This window comes from Macaca mulatta, chromosome 1, assembly GCF_049350105.2.
Source record: "Macaca mulatta isolate MMU2019108-1 chromosome 1, T2T-MMU8v2.0, whole genome shotgun sequence".
Taxonomy (NCBI): domain Eukaryota; kingdom Metazoa; phylum Chordata; class Mammalia; order Primates; family Cercopithecidae; genus Macaca; species Macaca mulatta.
In genome coordinates this window covers 156,094,279-156,116,426 of record NC_133406.1, presented here as the reverse complement: position 1 = coordinate 156,116,426, position 22,148 = coordinate 156,094,279, and positions in this window count along the sequence as shown.

The window sequence follows — 22,148 nt, the reverse complement described above, 5'->3', positions numbered from 1 at the left end:
TGGCAGAGTGAGACCTCATCTCAACAAAGAAATCACAGCAAGCAAACTACAAACATGAACAAGAATAGAAAGTGGTTCTCTGGGGTCCAGAATATAAGCTACTTCCATCATGAGGATAGTAGTAAGAGGTGGGTCCAAATCTTGATTCCCATCTTTGGTTATCCTCTCAAGCAGTCCCCTGTAAGAGGGATAACTTCACTACTTAGTAATGACAAAGCAATTTGAAGCAGTTCTCTGTTTAATTAAAGGAATCCAAATACTGTAATAATGAGCAATAGCTCTAAGATGCATATTAAAATAACATTCAAGACCATTGTGACTTTTGTGAAATGGCCTCTAACACAACATGCAGCTGAAACATCATGTATCAGAATGGTTTGGGAACGGGAAATGGATGGGGGAACGGGGGTGCAGGTGTATGAGGAGAGAAGGCATAAGTGCCCCTTTTTTAGTATTTTATTGTCATTGTTGACTAATTCCAATTGTTTGCTTTTGAATGCTTAAAAATATTTTAAGGGTATTGATTCCACCTTCTCTTTCAAATTTTCAATTCTCTCTCCAACTTCCTTTACTGGCTTTCCCTTCCTTTCAGTGCCTTTATTCTCCCTGTTTGCCTCAATCTTCTCTGTACTGCAAAGTTCCAAGTTTCTGTGGCAGAGAAATAAATTAGGTAAGGAGAGGGAAAGAGAGCGTGATCAGGATTAGAGGAAAACCCATTTTAGCTTCCTTGGTCCCTGATTCTATCAGAACATCTATGTAACCTGGTGAAAATAATTGCAGAGTGTGGCAGTCATGGAAGCTTAGGAAAGAAACTCCACCATTATAAATTCCAGCCAAGAAACATGTTAAAACATTCAGTCATTTATTGCACCCACATACAATCCACCATCTGGATTCACATTACATAAAAGCATACAGAAAGCTTTGCAGGCCAGAAGTTGAAGGTGTGCACGAAAAAGTTGACTAAATCACCCCTAGCCAGTGACTGAAAAGCCAGTGTTGCAGATGAACAGGCTGTGTGATGGGAAGTGTGGCTTCTGATAGCTCTTTCGGATGATTTGAAAAATGCATGAAGATTGTTCATCTTCAGATACAAGCATCATCATTGCTGATATTACAGTGACTAAAAGAGCTACTGTGTACCCAGGAACCCAATACATCAAGTAGTAAATTTATACTCCCCATCTGTGGGTAAAATATAAAACAAAACATAAAAACAAAATGATTATAAAGAATGATAATAAAGATATGTTGAAAGGCACCATCATTTTTATTACTAAGCTACTGAAGTATTGTGAATTGTTAACTTGCTTTACTTTCTTCCTTTGTGCCTTTTCATTTTTGTTCTATCTCCAACCTGCACCTCCCATCCCCCAACATTCAAGCACATAGATAATTATGTGTTTATGGCCTCTGAGTAGCTTTGAGGCAGGATGGGAAGCAGAAGAGGCCTGCAAGTCTTTCTCATTATTCTTCCAAAGTCTTGGGATAACACAGGCGTTTTTGTGAAGGAGATGTTCCTATACTAAACATAAAAAAGTGTCGTGATCAGAAATATAAAGTTAAAAGGACTTTCACAAGTAGAGATTCCTCCTGTTCCAGGTTGGTGACTGAGGGGAGAAGAGAAGGAGAATGAAGAAGGTCTACAGGTTCTGAGAGCAAAGCAAGTGTGAGTCCATTTCTTGCCAGCACACAGGTTCAGCACCAAGGCCCAGAGAGATAAAGTCTGCCTGCTGTGTCTAGGCCGATAGGAGTACAACAACCTTAGTACAAATTTTCCAGCAATTTTCAGCAGATAAAAGTAAGTTGATCATCCTCCCAGGTGATACATAAATTAAGGTTCTTAGCTTAGAAACAAACTGCACCTGACTTGAGCAGAATTTGTTACCTCAAGCAAACATGGAATTTACTGGAACATTATGGGGAAGTTCAGGAAATCAAAGGCAATCTGGGAACACCTAGCTTCAGAAAGTGAAATAACTTTGGTAACCTGGATAACTGAAAGTGCAGCACCATCCCCTTGGGGTGCTGATACCAGATGGATCAAACCTAATCTTGTCCTATCCTTGAGTCACCCCTCACAAAATTTAAATTCCTGAAGGAGTTGGAAGACCCTTGCTTAGATCCCTTTCCCAACCTTCAGCCAAGGAGGGTAAGACAATTTATTTCACAGTGGTAGGACACTGTAGGCATTGGGGGTGGGTAAGTACCCAAAAGAAAATCAGGTGCTATTACAAAAAAAAAAAAAAAAAAAGAATGGATGCTGAGTAGGCATAAAAAACATATGCTCACTGCAAATGGCCACTTTAGAGATATAAAAATCTCATATATTTAATTACTTTTTAATACATTGCTTATGTGTGAAAATCAATTGGAAGAAGTTGGAGTTCAATTTGTCTGAACACTAAATTCATTGTGTCATTCCCGCTTCTAACTATTTATTGGCTCACCATTACCTCCAGTAAAGCTCCAAATTCCTTCATATTCTTTTTTTCTTTTTTTTCTTTTTGAGACGGAGTCTCGCTCTGTCGCCCAGGCTGGAGTGCAGTGGCCGGATCTCAGCTCACTGCAAGCTCCACCTCCCGGGTTTACGCCATTCTCCTGCCTCAGCCTCCCGAGCAGCTGGGACTACAGGCGCCCGCCACCTCACCCGGCTAGTTTTTTGTATTCTTTAGTAGAGACGGGGTTTCACCGGGTTGGCCAGGATGGTCTCGATCTCCTGACCTTGTGATCCGCCCATCTCGGCCTCCCAAAGTGCTGGGATTACAGGTTTGAGCCACCGCGCCCAGCCAATTCCTTCATATTCTTCTAGTCTCTCCTACTCAACCCTTCTCAACTTTAATTCTCTTCCTTCCCTGCACCTATGTCCCCATAATATTAAGGGATTTGCATTTCCTTGAACACATTATCCTGTCTCATGTTTATGACTCTTTACACATGCTGCTCTCTCTGTTCAGAATCTCCCTCCCTATTCCTTGTCTTCCTGGAGAACTTACTCAATTCAAACACCTCCTCTTCAGGGAAACTTCTAGGGTACCCTTTTCTCCCTAACACTCTTTCCCCCACCATTTTTTTTCTTCATCTCAGTTTCCCCACTATATATCTTGCACATGCCTCTAGTTTTTATTTTACTGTGTTATAATCATTTGTTTTTATGTTTGTCTCCCCTACAAGTCTGTGAGCTTTTAGGGACAGGTTCTGAAAAAATGGGTGTTAAATGAGTGAAAGAACTAATGAACTTTCCAATCAGACACTGTCTTAGTCCATTTGAATTACTATAAAGGAATATCTCAGGCTGGCTAATTTATTTTATTTTATTTATTTATTTTTGAGACTGGCCCAGGCTGGAGTGCAGTGGCATGATCTTGGCTCACTGCAACCTCCACCCCCCAGGTTCAAGCCATCTTCCTGCCTCAGCCTCCCGAGTAGCTGGGACTACAGGCACCCACCACCACACTCAGCTAATTTTTGTATTTTTGGTAGAGACAGGGTTTCACCAGTTGGCCAAGCTGGTCTCAAACTCCTGACCTCAAGTCGTCTGCCCACCTCAGCCTCCCAAAGTGTTAGCATTACAGGCATGAGCCATCGCACCTGGCCTGGGTAATTTATTTTAAAAAGAAGTTTATTTGCCTCACGGTTCTGCAGGTTGTACAAGAAGCATGGTGATGGCGTCTCCTTCTGGTGAGGGCTTCAGGCTGTTTCCACTCATAGTAGAAGGTGAAGGGGAGCCAGCTGTGCAGAGATCACATATTGAGAGAAGCAAAAAAGGAAGCAAGAGAGAGGAAAGGGAGAGGCCATGTCCAACAACCAGCTCTCCTGGAAACTAAGAGAGTGAGGACTCATTCATTACCATGAAGATAGCACCAAGCCATTCATAAGGGATCTATCCCCATGACCCAAACACCTCCCAGTAGGCCCCACCTCCAACCCTGAGAATCAAATTTCAACCAGAGGTTTGAAGGAGTCAGATAAACCAAGTTATAGCAGATGCCAACATTCCCCAAGGGCCCGCTTTGCCTGGAATCATGCATAGCAGGTGTAGTAAGGAAGGATGTTTACTAAAGCAGTAGCTCACTACCAGCGGTGTGCAGATCATCAGTGGGGAGGGACACATGGTTTCATTAAAATTTCCAAATATTCACTCTCCTTAATCCCCATGTTCACTTGCAAGCTTAATGTACCAATGTACCATTTTCTGCCTCCCTTATTTGCCCATATTGTTTCTGCAAATTTTTATCTATCTTCATTTCAGATCTGTAGTGGTAAAATCTATACTCCAAAATACTATATGCTTAATTACTAATGAAATACTTGGTTTTATATAATGACTCATTTCATAGCATAGCCCCTAAGAATATGGGCTCAGGAACCAGATGGCCTGGGTGTAGATACTGGCTCTGGTTGCGTGACTCCACAAGACATTTAACCTCTCTGTGCCTCAGATACCTAATCTATAAAAATGAGGCCCCTAATAGTACCCAACCCATTAGATTGGTGAGAGGATTAACTCAGTCACAGATGCAAAGCACACAGAACATTGTTTGATCTTAAAAAGAGCTAAATAAATGCTAGTTGCCATTATTATTCCAATAAAATGTACTCCCTACCATAGTATCACAATGTTTTTAATCATTACAATAATCCAGTAAATGAGAAGTATAATAATAGAATGTACGTAAGCAGGAGTTGTATTTGTTGCCACCATAGTAGGATCCAAGTTCTTTAGTGAAGTAATTTTCAGGACATAAGAAACAATTCAAAACCACTGCAATAGAGAATTACCCTTAAGGAATCAATAAATGAATGAGGGAAATAGGATAAACAGAATACCAACCTACCCAGCAACATTTCAACATACCTTTTCGTGCAAGAGGTTAGTAAGGGGGAAATAATTAAATATGATTCAAAAGAGGTTACCTAATTTGAAGTAGCGAGAGAGGAAGGGAACTGCCCTTTAGGAGGAAAGCAGTAGTTAAAAGAGTCTTGGCTGGGAGCAATGGCTTACGCCTGTCATCCCAGCACGTTGGGACGCTGAGGTGGGCAGCTCACTTGAACTTGGGAGTTCAAGACCAGCCTGGCCAACACGGCGAAACCCTGTCTCTATGGGGAAAAAAAAATTAGCAGGGCATGGTGGCGTGCACTTGTAGTCCTGTTGTAGTCCTGACTACTCCACTGAGGTGAGAGGATTGCTTGAGCTTGCGAGGTCAAGGCTGCACTGAGCTGAGAACGCACCACTGTACGCCAGCCTGGGCAACAGAGCGAGACTCCATCTTCCCCACCCCCTGAACTTTGTGAAAAACAATTTTGCCCCACCTAGCTTGGGGAATTAGAACTAATTAACGAGTCCACTTACTTCACGAATTAGTATTTACGTTTTCAGTCAGTCTTATTTCTTGGGATCAGAACTACAAGGTTTACTAATCAGATACATGTCAGAGAGTCCCATGTCATTTATAATAGTCCCCCCGCCTTATGTGGGGATACGTTCCAAGACCCCCAGTGAATGCCTGAAACTGCAGATAGTACCAAACCCTATATATACTGTTTTTTTTTAAATTCATACATACCTTTGGTAAAGTTTAATTTATAAATTAGGCACAGTAAGAGATTAACAACAATGACTAATAAAATAGAACAATTATAACAATATACTGTAACAAAAGTAATGAGAATGTGGTCTCCCTCTCTCTCAAAATATCTTATGCTGTATTTACCCATTTTCAGACCATCGTTGACTTCAGGTAAACGAAAGTGCAGAAAGCAAAATCACAGGTAAGAGGAGACTACTGTCCTTAGAAACTGACTTCTGTTAAAGAATATTTAAATAATTTATCCTTTCATCACTAGGTCTGTAAGTCCAGTTGAAATTAGGGCCATACAAAACTGACTGTCCTGATTTTCTAGGCATGCTGGTCACTTTGATGTTTTATAATGAGATATGTTATAGTTGTTCAGGAGTTTCCAACTTAATTTCTATGGGAAGATGCTTAGAAATCCAAACTTTCTTTGTAGTTTTTGCTTATTACAAGTTGACTAAGGACATTGTATTTTATGGCAGTCTTGAAAATAAGCCCTAGCACTAAAGTCTATGGTCAAAGATAAAGTGATCTTAGTGAGAACCAAGCCTTTAAACTACTAAGATCACTGAAATCCTTTGCCCTCCTTCCTAACCTCATAGGGTTAGCTTTTGGTCTTGCACTCTCAGCCTCAAGTGATCCTCCTGCCTTGGCCTCCCAAAGTGCTGGAATTGCAGGTGTAAGCCACTGCACCTGGCCTATTTCAGCAAATGTGGAACAATACATGGGGAAAGAGACATGTCACCTTGGAAAATGTCATAGGTAAAATGGAATTTGAAATTTGAAGGCTTTTAAGATGACCATAAAGCAGTAATAGTGAATGCTCTTTGTTAGGATGTGTATTAATGAGTAAACTAATACTCATTAGTTAGGATGTGTATTAATGAGTAAACTAATACTGGCTACAAAAAAAAAAAAACCCCTCCTGTTTTAGCACTTAAAATGTTTTAAATCTTCATTTATGTTTAAAACAGGATATTTCTGTGTTGCCCAGGCTGGAGTGTAGTGGTGTGATCATAGCTCACTGCAGCCTCAAACTCAAGCGATCCTCCTGCTTCAATCTCCTGAGTAGCTAGGACTACAGGTGTAAACCACCACACCCAGCTAAAAGTTTTTTTTTGGTAGACACAGGGTCTCACTATATTGTGGTAGACACAGCCTCACTTGAGGTTGTGGGCTTTTAAGATGACCATAAAGCAGTAATAGTGAATGCTCTTTGTTTTTAGTATAGCTAAAATCTCTCCCTACAACTTCACCTCTACTATACAAATGGGTCAGAAACTCCCTCAATTTCCACAAACTGAAACCTATACATCTACATAAAATTTTACCAACCCTTTCCTGCTTTCCTTTTTCCCTAAGGCCAGTTTCTCCTGCTGTGCTCTGAATTCCACCCTACCTGCCTTCTCTCTTGCATGTTCAATTCCTGCTCCTCCTGGTCCCCCATACTGGATCCTTCCTATCAGCTTTCAAACATAGTCTGATCCATAAAGATACTCCCTCAACCCCACTTCCTTCTTATGCTATCACCCTATCCCTGTCCTCCCCTCCACAGACAAACATAAAGAATGTGTCTGCTCTCTACACATTTTTTGTTGTTGTTGTTTTTGTTTCTGTTTTTGTTTTTGTTTTTTGAGACAGCGTCTCGCTCTGTCACCCAGGCTGGAGTGCAGTGGCGCAATCACAGCTCACTGCAATCTCCGCCTTCCAGATTCAAGCAGTTCTCCTGCCTCAGCCTCCTGAGCAGCTGCAATTGCAGGCATGCACCACCACACCCAGCTTATTTTTGTATTTTTAGTAGAGACAGGGTTTCACCATGTTGGCCAGGCTGGTCTCAAACTTCTGACCTCGTGAACCACCCTCCTTGGCCTCCCAAAGTGCTGGGATTATAGGCATGAGCCACCACGCCTGGCCCACATTTCTTCTTAAACTCACTTTGATCTAACTTACATTTCCACTTGCCCGAACTGACTGTCACTAAGATGCCCACATGGTCTCCAGGTTGTTAAATCCAATGGATATTTAGTTCTCAGCTTACCTGACCCTTTAGCACCCTCCTTGTTTACCTTCTACCATTCTTTCTTAGTTTCTTTTGCCAACTTTTCCTCCTCTATTCAGCCTTTAATTGTTGGAATTCCTTAATACTAGACCTACTGTTCTTCTTACTCTATGCCCTCCTTAGGGAGTTATATACCTATTGATGCCCTTGATTATTATCTATACACCAGTAACTCCCACAGTTATACCTCTAGCTCAGACTTTTTGGAGCTCCAGGCTACATGTCCAAGTGCCTATTTATAATTTTAGTTATATGTTCAAAAAGTACCTCACACTTGAAATGTGCAAAATCAAATTCAGGGCTTCCCTTCTATCCTAACAACTTAATCCTCTTGACTTTTCCCTATCTCACCATCCTTCCATTTTCTCAGTCAGAAATGGGGAATCATCATTGACTCTCTTCTCCCACATTTAATAATTCAGGATGGTAAACTGTTCTTTTCCCGTGTTCTCAGAATTGCCGCCAATGCTCCAAAGCTGAAGACAATAGACATCAAGGAACCCCCATCATTTAAAGAGAATAGGTGAGCTACCGAGAGGCAACAGAACTGGCATTGCTCCTCCAAGCATCAGTCTCCCATCCTTTCCTCCTCCCTACTGCGTTATCTACATATTATGTGTTGTACGTAAACTAGAGGAACATACGGAGTCACTGGGGACAAGTAATGTGGCTCTTCCTCTCCCTCAAAGCCAAGTTAAGGAACCCAGTAAAATTACTTGTAAGGACTAGATATACCCATATGAAGGAGATAAAAGCAACACATTGTTGGGTTGGACATCTATGTAGGCAGTGGAGTTGCTAATCTGCTCTCAGCACTAACCCAAACAGGAGAAAAACAAGTACTGGAGAACAAAAAGAAGTGGCACCAGTTGAGGTGCCACTTGGAATGGAGCAAGATGCTTGGATTTTCCAGAAGACACTGAAGAAGAAAGCCAAGCTTGAAGTTAATTGCTGGTACCTGCCCAAGGGGGCTGTGCACCAAATGATGGGACCCCAACACCAAGAGGCTAGGGAGCACATTGCTAAGGAAGTTATCAGAAGAAGTGGGCCTGTCTCGCATCAGGGAATTGTGCAGAGTCCCTTGTATGGTTTCCTGAAGAATGCCTCATCAGATAGCGGCAGCATGCAGATGCCTTCCAAACCAAGTATATCAACAGCAGCTCACATTAAGTGGGAGACATTTGTGACTTGTCCCCAGTCCTCCACTCAGCTCCACAGGCCAGGGAACAAAGCAAAACCTATAATAGAGAAGAGTAAAAGCACAGACCATCTGCCCACTCCACTTCCAAGGATGTCCCTCAGTCTTTGACACATGATTGTACTGGAAGGACACTGAGGGAAGGGTGAAGGAAAGGTTTAAGTTGGACATATATAAGATAGGACTAGATCAGACTGGACTTTTAATAACAGAAAGTAATACAGAAGCTACGATAATCTGCTGAAGATTTTAAGGAATTTGAAGGGAAATATTATCAGCACATTTGAAGACTGTGGTCAGCAACAAAACTAGAATCTTTTTATGTTTAAACTGCTCTGAGTTCAGTCCCTTCAATCACTTGGCTACACAATCAATCACAGAGACACCTCTCTAATAGTACTCTTGATCCTCCCCATACTACAGCTAGAGTGCTCTTTCAGACACAGATCTGACCATGTCACGCCCCTACTTAAACCCTTTTAATGGTATACCATTAACATACCTAGGATAAAGATCTCAATCCTTCCACTACCCCAAAGCCCTGCTTACAGACTCATGGATATGCCTCCACTCTCTCTGTACTCTGTCCACATTGGTTTCTCAGGGCCTCGGGCATACCAAATTGAGCCTTCACGTATGCTATTCCACCTGGCAAAACATCCTTCCATACTCCTCCCCTCCTATCCAGTCCATTCGATATCAGCTCATAAATCACTTTCTCAGGAAAGTCTTCCTGAACTAAGCAGGTGTTTCCTTATTATAGACTCTGAAGACACAGCACTCTCCTTCATAATACCAATTATAATAACGATATATCTTTATATAATCATTTTTCAGATGTCTGTCATTTCCAGTAGTCTGAAGGAAGACTCCAGGTGTTTTTACCTACCTTTGTATTCCTGGTAAATAGCACAGGAGCCATCATTGAGAATGCATACAAAAAATATTTGATGAATAAATACATAAATGAAATTACATGAGTTTACTCAAAGTTATTGAGTAGGTCTCCAACTGAGGCATCACTGGTCTTCTCTTATCCTGAGTATCAGCAACTAACGAGATAGGGCTTGCCCTCAGCTCAAACATGAGGCAGGTCCACCTTAGTTCTTGTTTTCTTTGGGAAATCTTCTGATTATAATAACAAATACTAACAATTGGAGATATTTAGTGAGAACATATGAGTGCTAGATAGATTATGCTAAGAGCTTTTCCATGCATTTTTGATCTCATCTATTCATCACAACAAACCCATAGGCTAGGTGATTTTATTATCTACACGTTTACAGAAGAAAGAAACAGGGGCCTAGAGAAGTTAAGGGACTTGCCCAAGATCACACAGCTACCGAGGATGAGCTGGGACTGGAATCCAGATCTGGCTGATTCTAAAACCTGTGTTCTTAACCATTATAAAACACAGCTTCCAAAACACAGGGATCTCTCTTTACTTAAGATCACAGCACTTACTCAGCATTTACTGGTAGAGACAATCTTCTGACACCTACAGCACTGCTCTTTTCCAATGCCATTCAATGCCTGGACTGAGATCTAAGATTTAATGTTTGTATATTTTGGTTCTTCATTAGATGTTAAGCTCTTTGTGGAGAGGGGTCTTTACTGTGCTGTGCATCTTTGGTTTCCTTACAAGGTCCATTTCTGGTTTGAATGCTCAAAAATATTTGTAGTATGAATCAATATATGAGTACCAGAACAATCTCACTTAATAGTTTATATAGATGAAATATGCTATATTCATTAAACACATTCCAGGTGTAGGGAGATTTCCATTTTTAATGAAGATGCCTGTGGATCAATACCGTGACTCCTATTTTAATATGGAATATAATAATACAATGTGCCCCTGGAAAGGATTACACACTATATGTCCTTATCTAGAACAACAAACCTTATGACCTCTTTATGTTAAATGTTGGTTTCACAACAAATGCAGAAATGTTCATGTTAGATTTGAAACAGAATATAAAATAGATGGTACATTTTATCAGATTACATGTAAAGTATGTTAGGTCACATCTTCACTTTGTAGAAGGCTAGAAGACACAGTTTTCTGGCAGTTCAGTGTAATTCAAATCGTAACCTCCTTTTATCAGCTCAAATAGTAAACCTTCCTGTGAATGATTTGAATGTAAAATCTTAAGTATTTGAAAACTATTTTATTCCTGAGAAAGAAACCTGGAAGAAAAATCGATAATTTTTCTGGCCTCTGACCAACAATATCGTAATTGTGTCAACCAAATAATTTCCAATGTATTGCTTCCCCACAGGAAATCAAAGATAATTTTCCCACTTTTTATAATTGGAAACCCCTGAGGTAAATCTCCCTAGTTTAATTACAGAAATAGGAAATGATATATCAAATATATAATCTTTTCCTTAAATTCATTTTGCCAAAACTATATCAAGCTCTACTGTCTCTACAATAAAAAATAGAAATCATTAAATGAAAAACAAATATTGCTCTTACATTCACTGCTCCAAACTTCACGCATCTGTCTCTTTTAAAGGATCCATATGGCACAAAGTTCAGCTTTCTTCCTTAACAGAGTTAAGAAAATGAGTTATGTGCACGTGTATGGGTTTGCATTCATTTAATAATTTAAGTAATACAGATCTAAAGATACGCCACATGATTAGTTTGAAAAGTAATAATTAAAAATTACAATTTGTAGTTTAATCTGGGTACTATTTTTAATCTCTTTGAATTTCCATTTTCCCACTGGAAAATGATAATTCCTGCTTTGCATCTGTTTTATAGGAATTTTAGAAAGATTGAGATTATATATTAGAAACATTTTGAGAATCTCTAATGTTAGATGTATCAAATTCTTGGTATCTTTTTTAGTTTTATTTTTCTGTTTTACACAGAACTCAGTCCCAATTCTGGGTATCTTTACGTAGCTTTGGCTTTAGTTCACATAATACTATAGAGGAAGATAAGAGAGATACATGGTCCTTTCTATTACAGCTCTTTGAAGAATTTCTCAAGACATGGCAACAACCACAGCAAGATACATTTATGATTCTTGATTATCATAAAAAACAAAATGAAATAAAATAAAAAGCATGAAAGAAGTAAGACTGGTAACTTTGTGTTCAGCCCAAAATTTATTCTAGAAATGTTAACTTCACCACGAACTATTCACCTTCAGTCTTGAGTGTATTTCACAAGGATGATTTAAATTTTTTATATTCTGGTTTCCACTGACAAACTCTGCATTTTGACAAGTTTTGATGAAGCCTATTCATTCTAGACAATTTATGCACACCTAACTTGAATAGTTGATTTTGACTTTATCCCCTTGAGTTCCTAGACCTGCCCTGATTAAATTTTAAAATATAATTACAGGTAGCACATTGAGTCAGTCAGTTAGTCAGAGAGATCTGAGCTCTGTGAATACCTACTTCCTGCTGCACACTGCATTAAGTGCTCTGGAGGAGGACGGGGGTGGATGGGAACAGTCACCCATAAAATGATTTAAGGATTATTATTAAAACAACATATCACCAAGAACAAAGTATTTGAGTAGAAACTCTATACATGAAAGCATAAGGAATGAAGGGTAAAGAAAGCACCAACCCTGCTTTAATTGCCAGTCCTATATATTTAGCAAATGTGTTTTGTTAATAGGCTTACAAGCACTCCAACAAAACAAATTAAACAACTGTGGGTCTACCTACAAATAGGCAGCCTGAGTTGATGTAAGGCAGTGCTTCAATTTCTTTTACCTGGTAATATGTCAAGGGCTTTGTTAAGTGAAGAATCAGGAAGATACTTTTTTAAATAATTTTTTTATTTTGGAATAATTTTATATTTACAGAAAAGTTGCAAAAATAATACAAAGAGTTCCTATACACTCTTACTCAGTTTCCCCTAATGTTAACATATTATATGGCCAAAGTATATTTTTCAAAACTAAGGATCAACATCAGTACATTACTATTAGATAAACTTTGGACTTTATTCCGATTTCATCCATTTTCTACTGCTGTTTTGTTTTGTTTCTCTCTTCCAGAATTCAGTCTAGGATACCACATTGCATTTGGGAGGAAAAGACTCTAATGTCTTATTGCTGAGATTTAAAAATCAGCTATTTCTGGACAATGCAGCTAATCAGTATTAGATATTAATATGAGCAGGAATAAACATGAATAACACGTCCAAGAGCCACCTGGGCAGACCATAGTGTCAGATTTTTAACTAACTTCAGGGAAAAGTAAACATAATTTTGTAATCAGTCATCAATGTCCACTTTATTTAATTAAAGGTGTTGATTATATCAAGCTCTACCACCACTGCTAGAGTAGTGTGAACTAGTGTGAACACCTGGAGTTTCCTACATAAAGACATGAAAAGAGGCTGATTTGGTTATGAAATCTGCCCATTAGGAAAGCTTACCACAGACATCACAGAAACAAAGCCCTAAATGGTCAACTTATGGATATCAGAAGATAATAATGGATCAAGACCATTAAGCATGCATCAAGATCACCTGGAGGCTTTATTAGAATCCAGATTTATAAGTCCCATCCCCAGAGCCTCTGATTCCATAGCGCCCAGGCATCTGCACTTCTAGCAGATTCCCAGGTGATGTGGATGCTAGGGACTACACTTTGAGGATCACTATTCCAGAACTTCCCTAAGTTAATCTTCATGGATAATTGACTGAAAGAAAAGTAAAGCCATTTTTCTGACAAGGTATAATCATAGGTCCCTGAATTGATATATTGCCTACCAGTTAGATAAGGGATCTGTTAAATCTCATTCCAAATCTGTGCAAGGAGTAAATGAGAAAACAAAACAAATATATTAGTTTCTCACAATAGTTTTGCCAGTCTCTCTTCCTTTCAGGTAATGCAATCATATTTTAAATAATAAAATTCCATTTTAACAACAATAAAATAACTGTAGTTTAAAATCAATCACAAATGTTTGGACCAAAACAAGGCTTCTGATTGATAAACAGAAATTAGTGGGGATAAGGGATGTAAGACACATCTTCAATAATGCTTCTCAAACTTTAATGTGTTTGTGAACCACCTGGGGATCTTTCAGTTGGTCTGGGGGTGAGCCCCAAGATTTTGCATTTCTACTAAAATTCCAGATGATGCCATAACTCTTCCTCCACAGATCATACTTAAAACAGCTCTATAGGGCTTTGGCAAGATTTTAGCAAGTGCAAGGTCTTCTAGCACCTAGTGATGTCTGGAACTTTCTACCATGTCTCAGTTATGGGCATTATTTAATGCCTTTGACTAGGGTAGATTTTGGGATATGCTGGTCTCTATCCTGAACTCTAGGCTTTAGAATAAAAAAGGAATAATTTTAGGGAGACTAAATCAACAAAATTTCCCTGGAGTGTATTGGAATATAATAGAAACTTTTAGAACCTAATCACTTACTGAGAAGTCCTTTATATAATCCCTACTTCTTCACTCTAGTGTCAGTCTAGTAACAGTAACATAGGGAAAAAATAGGAAGAGTGTCATCCAATTCTGCATTCTGACAGCATCACTACTGTTAATGCTGATCCCATAAACATCTTTATTTCCTCAGACTGCTCTTCCTCTCCTTACCCTTCCCTTTGCCAAGGAAGCCCTCTTGGCTCTTGTGATGGGAATTCCAAGAAAGCTATTAAATTTCATTATTCCGCCTACATGAAGCTTACCTTTCTTCCAATTTTTTTTGTGGAGTCAAAGATCCACATTGTATAGGACCTTACCACTATTAGAGTATAAAGGGATAAGGGATGAGGAGCCCTTTTTCTTTATTTCATCTGTTTGCCTTACAGGGAAAAAAAAAAAAAAAAAAACTTCAGAAAAAAATGAAAAAGTTTATTGATTGCCTCAAGGATAAGAGGAGAGTCCTTGAGAAGACATTCTTTTCTACAGTGGGTCAGGAAAAAAGGAAAACCTTGGCCAGAAGCAACAAACGGTATATAAACTTTGACTCTCCCAAGATGCTGCCCTAGGATCCGTCATACGGTGAGATGGTGGCTTCCATCCTGCACAACTGAGTAGAGTGGAAGGACCGCCACAAAGCATCCTCAGATTGCCTCCCTAAACAATCTCCCAGAATATATTAGGCTTTATGTAAGGTTGCTCTTGTTAACTAATGGGTAGTAATGGAAAAGTAAGTATCCCAGTTTTCAGGGATCCACACATGAAAGAAGATAATTGAGAGATGGCCTAGTCTGAAAAATAGCCCTGGAAAGTTTATATCAACAAGAGGCCCTTACCACCCCAAACTCCTCAGTCCCTTAAATTCCTACCTCCACACCCTTGTGCATTGCAGAGAACCAGTATTAGTGACCGGGGGCCAAGAAAGCCCTTATTCAAGTGAAAATCTCTAAGCAACCTAGGGATGAAAGTAAGAAAAACTGTATCCATGACTGTGAGCTTGACAATTTACTAGCACTTCCAGACTTCCCTGATAAAATTAGTAGTAATTTTTTTAAATGTGATTTCTTGAAACTATATAATGAATGTGTCAACTTTTAGAAGATATGCAAAACTCTGTGAACAAATATTTTCCAAATAACCAATGAATGCACGTTGTTATAAAACTATGCATAGGTAAAAGTCCATTCAAAATGCAAGATAGACCAATAGATTTTAATGTAATAGAACAGGGAAAGCTCGTTGATATTATTTCATATTCCACATTGCAACTAACATCTAAGAAACTTACCACTTCTCACATTTTGATGCAGTATCAAAGAATATTCACAATTATCTGAAAAAGCTCTTAAAAACTCCTCCTTTGTCCTACCACATACTTGTTTGAGGTCAGAGTTTCTTCATATACTTCAACCAAAATGGTATATCACAACAGATTAAATGCAGAGGCAGATATTAATCCAGCTATCTTCTATTAATTATAACATAAAAGAGACTTGAACAGATATTTTTAATGCCATTTTTCTCACTTTTTTATTTTGGAAAATATAGTCATTTTCTTTGTTTACAGAGGGCAGAAAAAAATTGAAAAAGAAAATATAGTAATTTTCACAAAGTATATAAGTTATCATATAACTGTTTTGATTATATTTAAATAAATGCATATTTAATTTTTTCTCAGTTTTAAGTTCTACATGGCAAATATTAACAGATATAACCCACACAAAAAATAGCTCTTTGGGGGTCCTCAATAATTTTTAATAATGTGCAGAGGTTATAAGACAAAAAATTTGAGAACTAATAGACTAAGCTAAGGACTGCGCTTTATTACCTTGTGTTTTAAATATTTGTGTCTCTGGACTGGATGATCTAATCACTATGCATAGGTGAATTTCTATGGAAAATATGTAACTGAACTACCAAAAAGGAACTTACAAATATACCTACTCTGGCTCTTTGAAGAAGGCACTAGAAGGTTGTAATTCCAAATTTGTTCTTGATTATACAACAAGATGGCAGTTAAATAACTTCTTTTTTGCACTTGCTAGTGTACTGGTTCTCTCCTCACTGGAGTTCCTTGGGAGCAGGGAGTGGTGCCTTTTTGACTGCTATAGCCAGAGGACAAGAATGACTGAAATATTTGTTTAATGAATAAATCAATAAAATAAATACTTAGACACCAAAAAGTCATTCCAGACTGATATTTAAATTATATTTATGGTTGCTCTATAGTCCTATAGTCAGAAACACCAGCCAGAGGCACCATATACATTCCAAAGATATAAGTAGAAGCTCCTTTGATGGACTCACACAACCAGAAATTCTTTTAAGAGATGATATTTTAGTGAAACTGCAATTTGATTGTGGCATCGCTCTTTCTCTGATCAGAAATTTGGATCACCTGAGAAGACTTATGTGGGACTATGCACTTTCTGGAAATATTAACAGGCATAAAAATTCACATTTATCTAAATGCCTCACCTTATTGGTAGCAATCAAGCTATCTGGAAAATATTTGGAGGATTCTCCTTGCATCCTTTACCATCATGGCCAAGTTTAGGGTCTCCTGAGAAAAGTAAAACCCCTGAAGGAAATTATTGGAAATTATACCAAAGACATAATCTGAAGACCTGTTGGTTTGCTAATATAATTTTGGTTTCTAAAAAGCCAGCACATGTATTATGTCTGTTTCATAGAATGGAGTATATAGAGATTACTGTATTCAGCATACAATTATTCCCTGGGATTTCCATATCTGAATAGCACTCCAGTTCAGCTTTGAGTGGGAGGTTGTGTGGCTCTAATGCCTCCTCATAAAATTGTATTAATTCTACTCTTGTTGACTTAACTTTTTTGTTGTTTTTTTTTTTCAAGACAGAATCTCACTCTATCAGCCAGGCTGGAGTGCAATGGCACCATCTAGGCTCACTGCAACCTCTGCCTCGTGGGTTCAAGCGATTCTGGTGCCTCAGACTCCTGATTAGCTAATTTTTGTATTTTTAGTAGAGACGGGTTTCACCACGCTGGCCAAGCATGAACTGCCGTGCCCAGTCAACTTCAATTTTTTAAATTGTATATATTGAAGGTTTTATATATACACCTTGATGATTTAATATATATATATAGTGAAATAACCATCATAATCAAGCTAATTAACATATCCATCACCTCACACAGCTACTTTTTTATCCCCCTACATTAACAATGCTTCTACCTTCTTGGCCAGGCTCAGTGACTCGCGCCTGTAATCCTAGCACTTAGGGAGGCCCAGGTGGGAGGATCAGGTGATGAGGAGTTTGAGACCAGCCTGGCCAACGTGGTGAAACCCCATTTCTACTAAAAAAATACAAAAATGAGCCAGACATGGTGGCATATGCCTGTAATCTCAGCTACTAGGGGGGCTGAGGCAGGAGAATCACTTGAACCTGGGAGGCAGAGGTTGTGATGAGCCAAGATCGGGCCACTGCACTCCAGCCTGGGTGACAGAGCGAGACTCCATCTCGGGAAAAAAAAAAAAGAGTGCTTCTACCTTGTTAGCCAATTACAAGTTTACAGTACAGCATTTTTAACTATAGTCATCATGCTGTAATTAGATCCCTGGAACTTACTCATCTTGTAACGGAGAATCCACATCCTTGCTCAAAATATCCCCATTTTTCTCTCCCCTCAACCTCTACTACTAAACCACCAGTCTACTTTCTGCTCCTATGAGTTTGACTTTTTTAAGTCCACACAGAAGTAAAATCATACAATATTTGTCTTTCTGTATCTGGCTTATTTCACTCAGCATAATGTGCTCCAGGTCCATCCATGTTGTCCCAAAGGGCAGGGTCTCCTTTTTAAGGCTGAATAATGTTCCATTGAATGTATATACCACATTTTGTTTGTCAATTCATTCATTGATGGACACTTAGGTTGTTCTGAAATCTTGGCTGTTGTGAATAATGCTGCAATAAATGAGAGTGTGGTTATCTCTTTAAGATCCAGATTTCAATTCCTTTGGATAAATATCCAGAAGTAGAATTACTGGATAATACGGTAGTTTCATTTTTAATTTTCTGAGAAACCTCCATACTGTTTTCCATAATAGCTATACCAGTTTTCATTCCCACCAATGTTCCCTTTTCTTCACATCCTGGCCAATACTTGTTACCTTTTGTTTTAATAATAGCCATCCGTAACAGGTGTAAGGTGATATCTCACTGTGGTTTTGATTGCATTTCCTTAATGATAGTGATGCTGAGCACCTTTTCACGTGCCTGGTGGCCATCTGCATGTCTGTTTGGGGAAAATATCTTTTCAGGTAGTTTACCTGCTTTTTAGTCAGATTATAACAGTCCCCTCTTACCTGAGGGGGATACCTTCCAAGACTTACACTTGATACCTGAAACTGCAGATGGTATTCAATCCTATATACACTATGCCAGTCCATTTAATAACCGAAATGGCTATTTCGTCAGGCACGGCAGGATGGCATGATATTTCATCATACAACTCAAAATGGTGCAAAATTTAAAATTTATAAATTGTTTATGGCTGGGCGCAGTGACTCGCGCCTGTAATCCCAGCACTTTGGGAGGCTGAGGTGGGTAGATCACGAAGTCAGGAGTTCAAGACCAGTCTGGCTAACATGGTGAAACCCCACCTCTACTAAATATACAAAAATTAGCCAGGCGTAGTGGCACACACCTGTAATCCCAGCTACTTGGGAGGATGAGGCAGGAGAATCGCTTGAACCTGGGAGGCAGAGGTTGCAGTGAGCTGAGATCATGCCACCGCACTCCAGCCTGGGTAAAAGAGAGAGACTCTGTTTTAAAAAATAAATTGTTTATTTCCAGAATTTCCCATTTAATACTTTCAACTGTAGTTGACTGATGGCAACTTAAGGAAACCGTGGCTAACAGGGGACTACTGTATTTGGTTTTTTGTTATTGAATTATATGAGTTCCTTATATATTTTGGATACGTACCCCTTATCAGATAATATGATTTGCAAATATTTTCTCCCATCCCAGCGGTTGCTTTTTTTGTTGATAGTTTTTCCTTTGCTCTGCAGAAGTTTTTGGTTTGAAATAGTCCCATTTAGTTATTTTTGCTTTTATTACTTGTGCTTTTGGTATCATATCCAGAAAACTATTGTCAAGATCAACGTCAAGGAGCTTTTTCTCTGCGTTTTCTTCTGGAGCCTTTATAGTTTCAGGTCTTATGTATTCTGTAATCCATTTTGAGTTCGTTTTTGTTTATTGTGTAAAAAAGGTCCAATTTCATTCTTTTGCATGCGGATTGCCAGTTTTCCCAACACTGTTTATTGAAGAGACTATCTTTTCTCCATTGTGTATTCCTGGCACCCTTGTTGAAGATTAATTGACTCTAGGGTTTCTTTCCGGGCTCTCTGTTCTGTTCTGACAGTCTGTGTGTCTATGTTAAAGGAGAGCTGACATTATGAAAATCTAATTGACACTATGAATCCCTGTAATAACATTTCAACATACTTCCTGGGTCAGTAAACCCTAGGAAACAAACCTTGTTAGTCATTAAGATAACTTAAAAGAATACAATAAACAAAAAAAGAACTCTCAGAACTTATTAGGATAAGTACTTTAAATGCCAACAACAACTCTTGGGTACTAGTGAAGCATCCACAGATGAGAGATTAGTTCTATAATAGTTCTGTTATTCCCACCAGTAGAGTGTAGGGCATAATTCAAGTCAGGAAGCTTTAATTTAATTTATGTTTGTCAAAGGGCTATACCACATTGTAAACAAAAAATTTGCCAACCCCCAAACTGGTTATTCCTTATTCTGATGCAATGGATTCATATTTTGCGCCTTTGGAATGGTTTCTGTGATGTAAAGAGGTTAAGTCATATTGTAAAATAATAGGTCAAATTTTCTGAAAAGAATCTTGGTTTGGATCACTGAACTCACCTGGTGCCTAACAGTTGTATTCCAGCATGCCCCAAATGTCAGAATCAAAACAAATAGGCAAAAAATACTTATTAAGTATTAAAAATAAGTGCTTTATTTTAAAATAACATATACTCTATTGAAAGTGGGCCTGGAAAATAATGGGCAATGAAAGAATTGGTGAGAGAAAGCAAATGGCTGAAATGAACCTTGTAAAGCACTCTACAGTGACCTCTATTGTTGTGTTTCATCTTCTAAAATTGTACACTACTTAATGGCAAACATGATATCTTTTTCTTCCACACTAGTTAGAACAGTCTCTGACATCAATAAATGGTAAAAAAAAAAAAAAAAAAAAAAAGAATGTATCTGGTTATCTGGTTCTTTAATATACATTATCTTTACTCCTCTCTATACTTCCTGTGTGGCAGTATAATTAGCCCCAGTTTACAGATAAATTGAGACTCACAGACATTTTATGATTTAACTGAGATTTTATAGCATCTAAGTGATTGAGTCAAGATCTGAACACAACCCACTCCATTTACAGAGCAGCATTTAATACATATTTGTTTAATTAATCAATATTTTTGTGACTTAAGAATAAGGACTTATTCTGATTATAGAAATCCTTTCATTCAACTCATACAATTGTTATTATAAATACGGCATGAAGAAAAAAAGGAAGTCTAAGTTAAGGAGTTAATGATCTCATTTGTATGGTGCTTCTAAATAAATTTAACACTGTTATCTAAATCTATTTTGGAATTGTTTTGTGTTCTTATGAGAAAAGGAAATATTGTATGTAGGGAGATAAATGTTATGGTTAGAAGAGACTTTCAAAATATATTTTCAGTCTGTGTTTCCAGGATAGAGATTTACTTATCCCCTCCTTCTTCTTCTCCCCTTCTTCTTGCTCTTTTCTTTCTTTATTTTTAAGACAGGGTCCTTCTGTCACCCAGGCTGGAGTGCAGTGATGCAATCACAGCTCACTGCAATCTTGAACTCCTGGGTTTAAGCTATTCTCCCACCTTGGCCCATCAAAGTGTTGGGATTACAGGCATGAACCACAGCCCCAGGCCACCTCTTCCTTTTTGACTGGATTACCTCCCTTTAAATAAACTGTATATGAAATGTTATGGTTTTGGTTTTTCTCTTTTTTCTTTCTTTTTTTTTTTTTTTTTTTTTTGAGATGGAGTCTCACTCTGTCGCCCAGGCTGGAGTGCAATGGCACCATCTCAACTCACTGCAACCTCCACCTTCCAGGTTCAAGCGATTCTTCTGTCTCAGCCTCCTGAGTAGTTGGGATTATAGGCGCCCACCACCACACCCAGCTAATTTTTGTATTTTTAGTAGAGATGGGTTTTCACCATGTTGGCCAGGCCGGTCTTGAACTCCTGGCCTGAAGTGATCCACCCACCTCAGCCTCCCAAAGTGCTGGGATTACAGGCGTGAGCCACCGTGTCCAGTGAAATTTTATGATTTACTGCAGCCAAATCTACATGTCAGTGATTTTAAAACTCAACACTATTTTTTTTTGTATTATATAACTTAAATCCAATTTTGGATCTAAACATAATGATTTTAAGTTTTTTAACAACAATTTTCAACTTGTGGTCTAATAGCAGGTTTGGATGGGGCTTGTGTTCTGGAAGACACAGTTTTGATGCTTTTAATAACCTGCTATTGTTAAATAGAATTTGAATGGGTGAAAAATGAAATACAGACAAAAACCTATTGGATTCTCAAAACACTAAATATAGATACTGGTACATAAAATTTGAAATTAAGGCAGATTCTGGAAAACTGACTCTTAGGAGTAAATTGAAAGGGATTTTTTTGTTGCTATTTGGAAAGCATTTCATAAAATTGAAATGAAGAATACAGCAAATTTAACCACTAGGAAAACACTTTCTTCACTTGCCTTCCATGACATTCTACTCTTTTGATTTTCTCTTCTCCTTCTCCTTTGCTGGGTCCTCCTTTTCTTTCC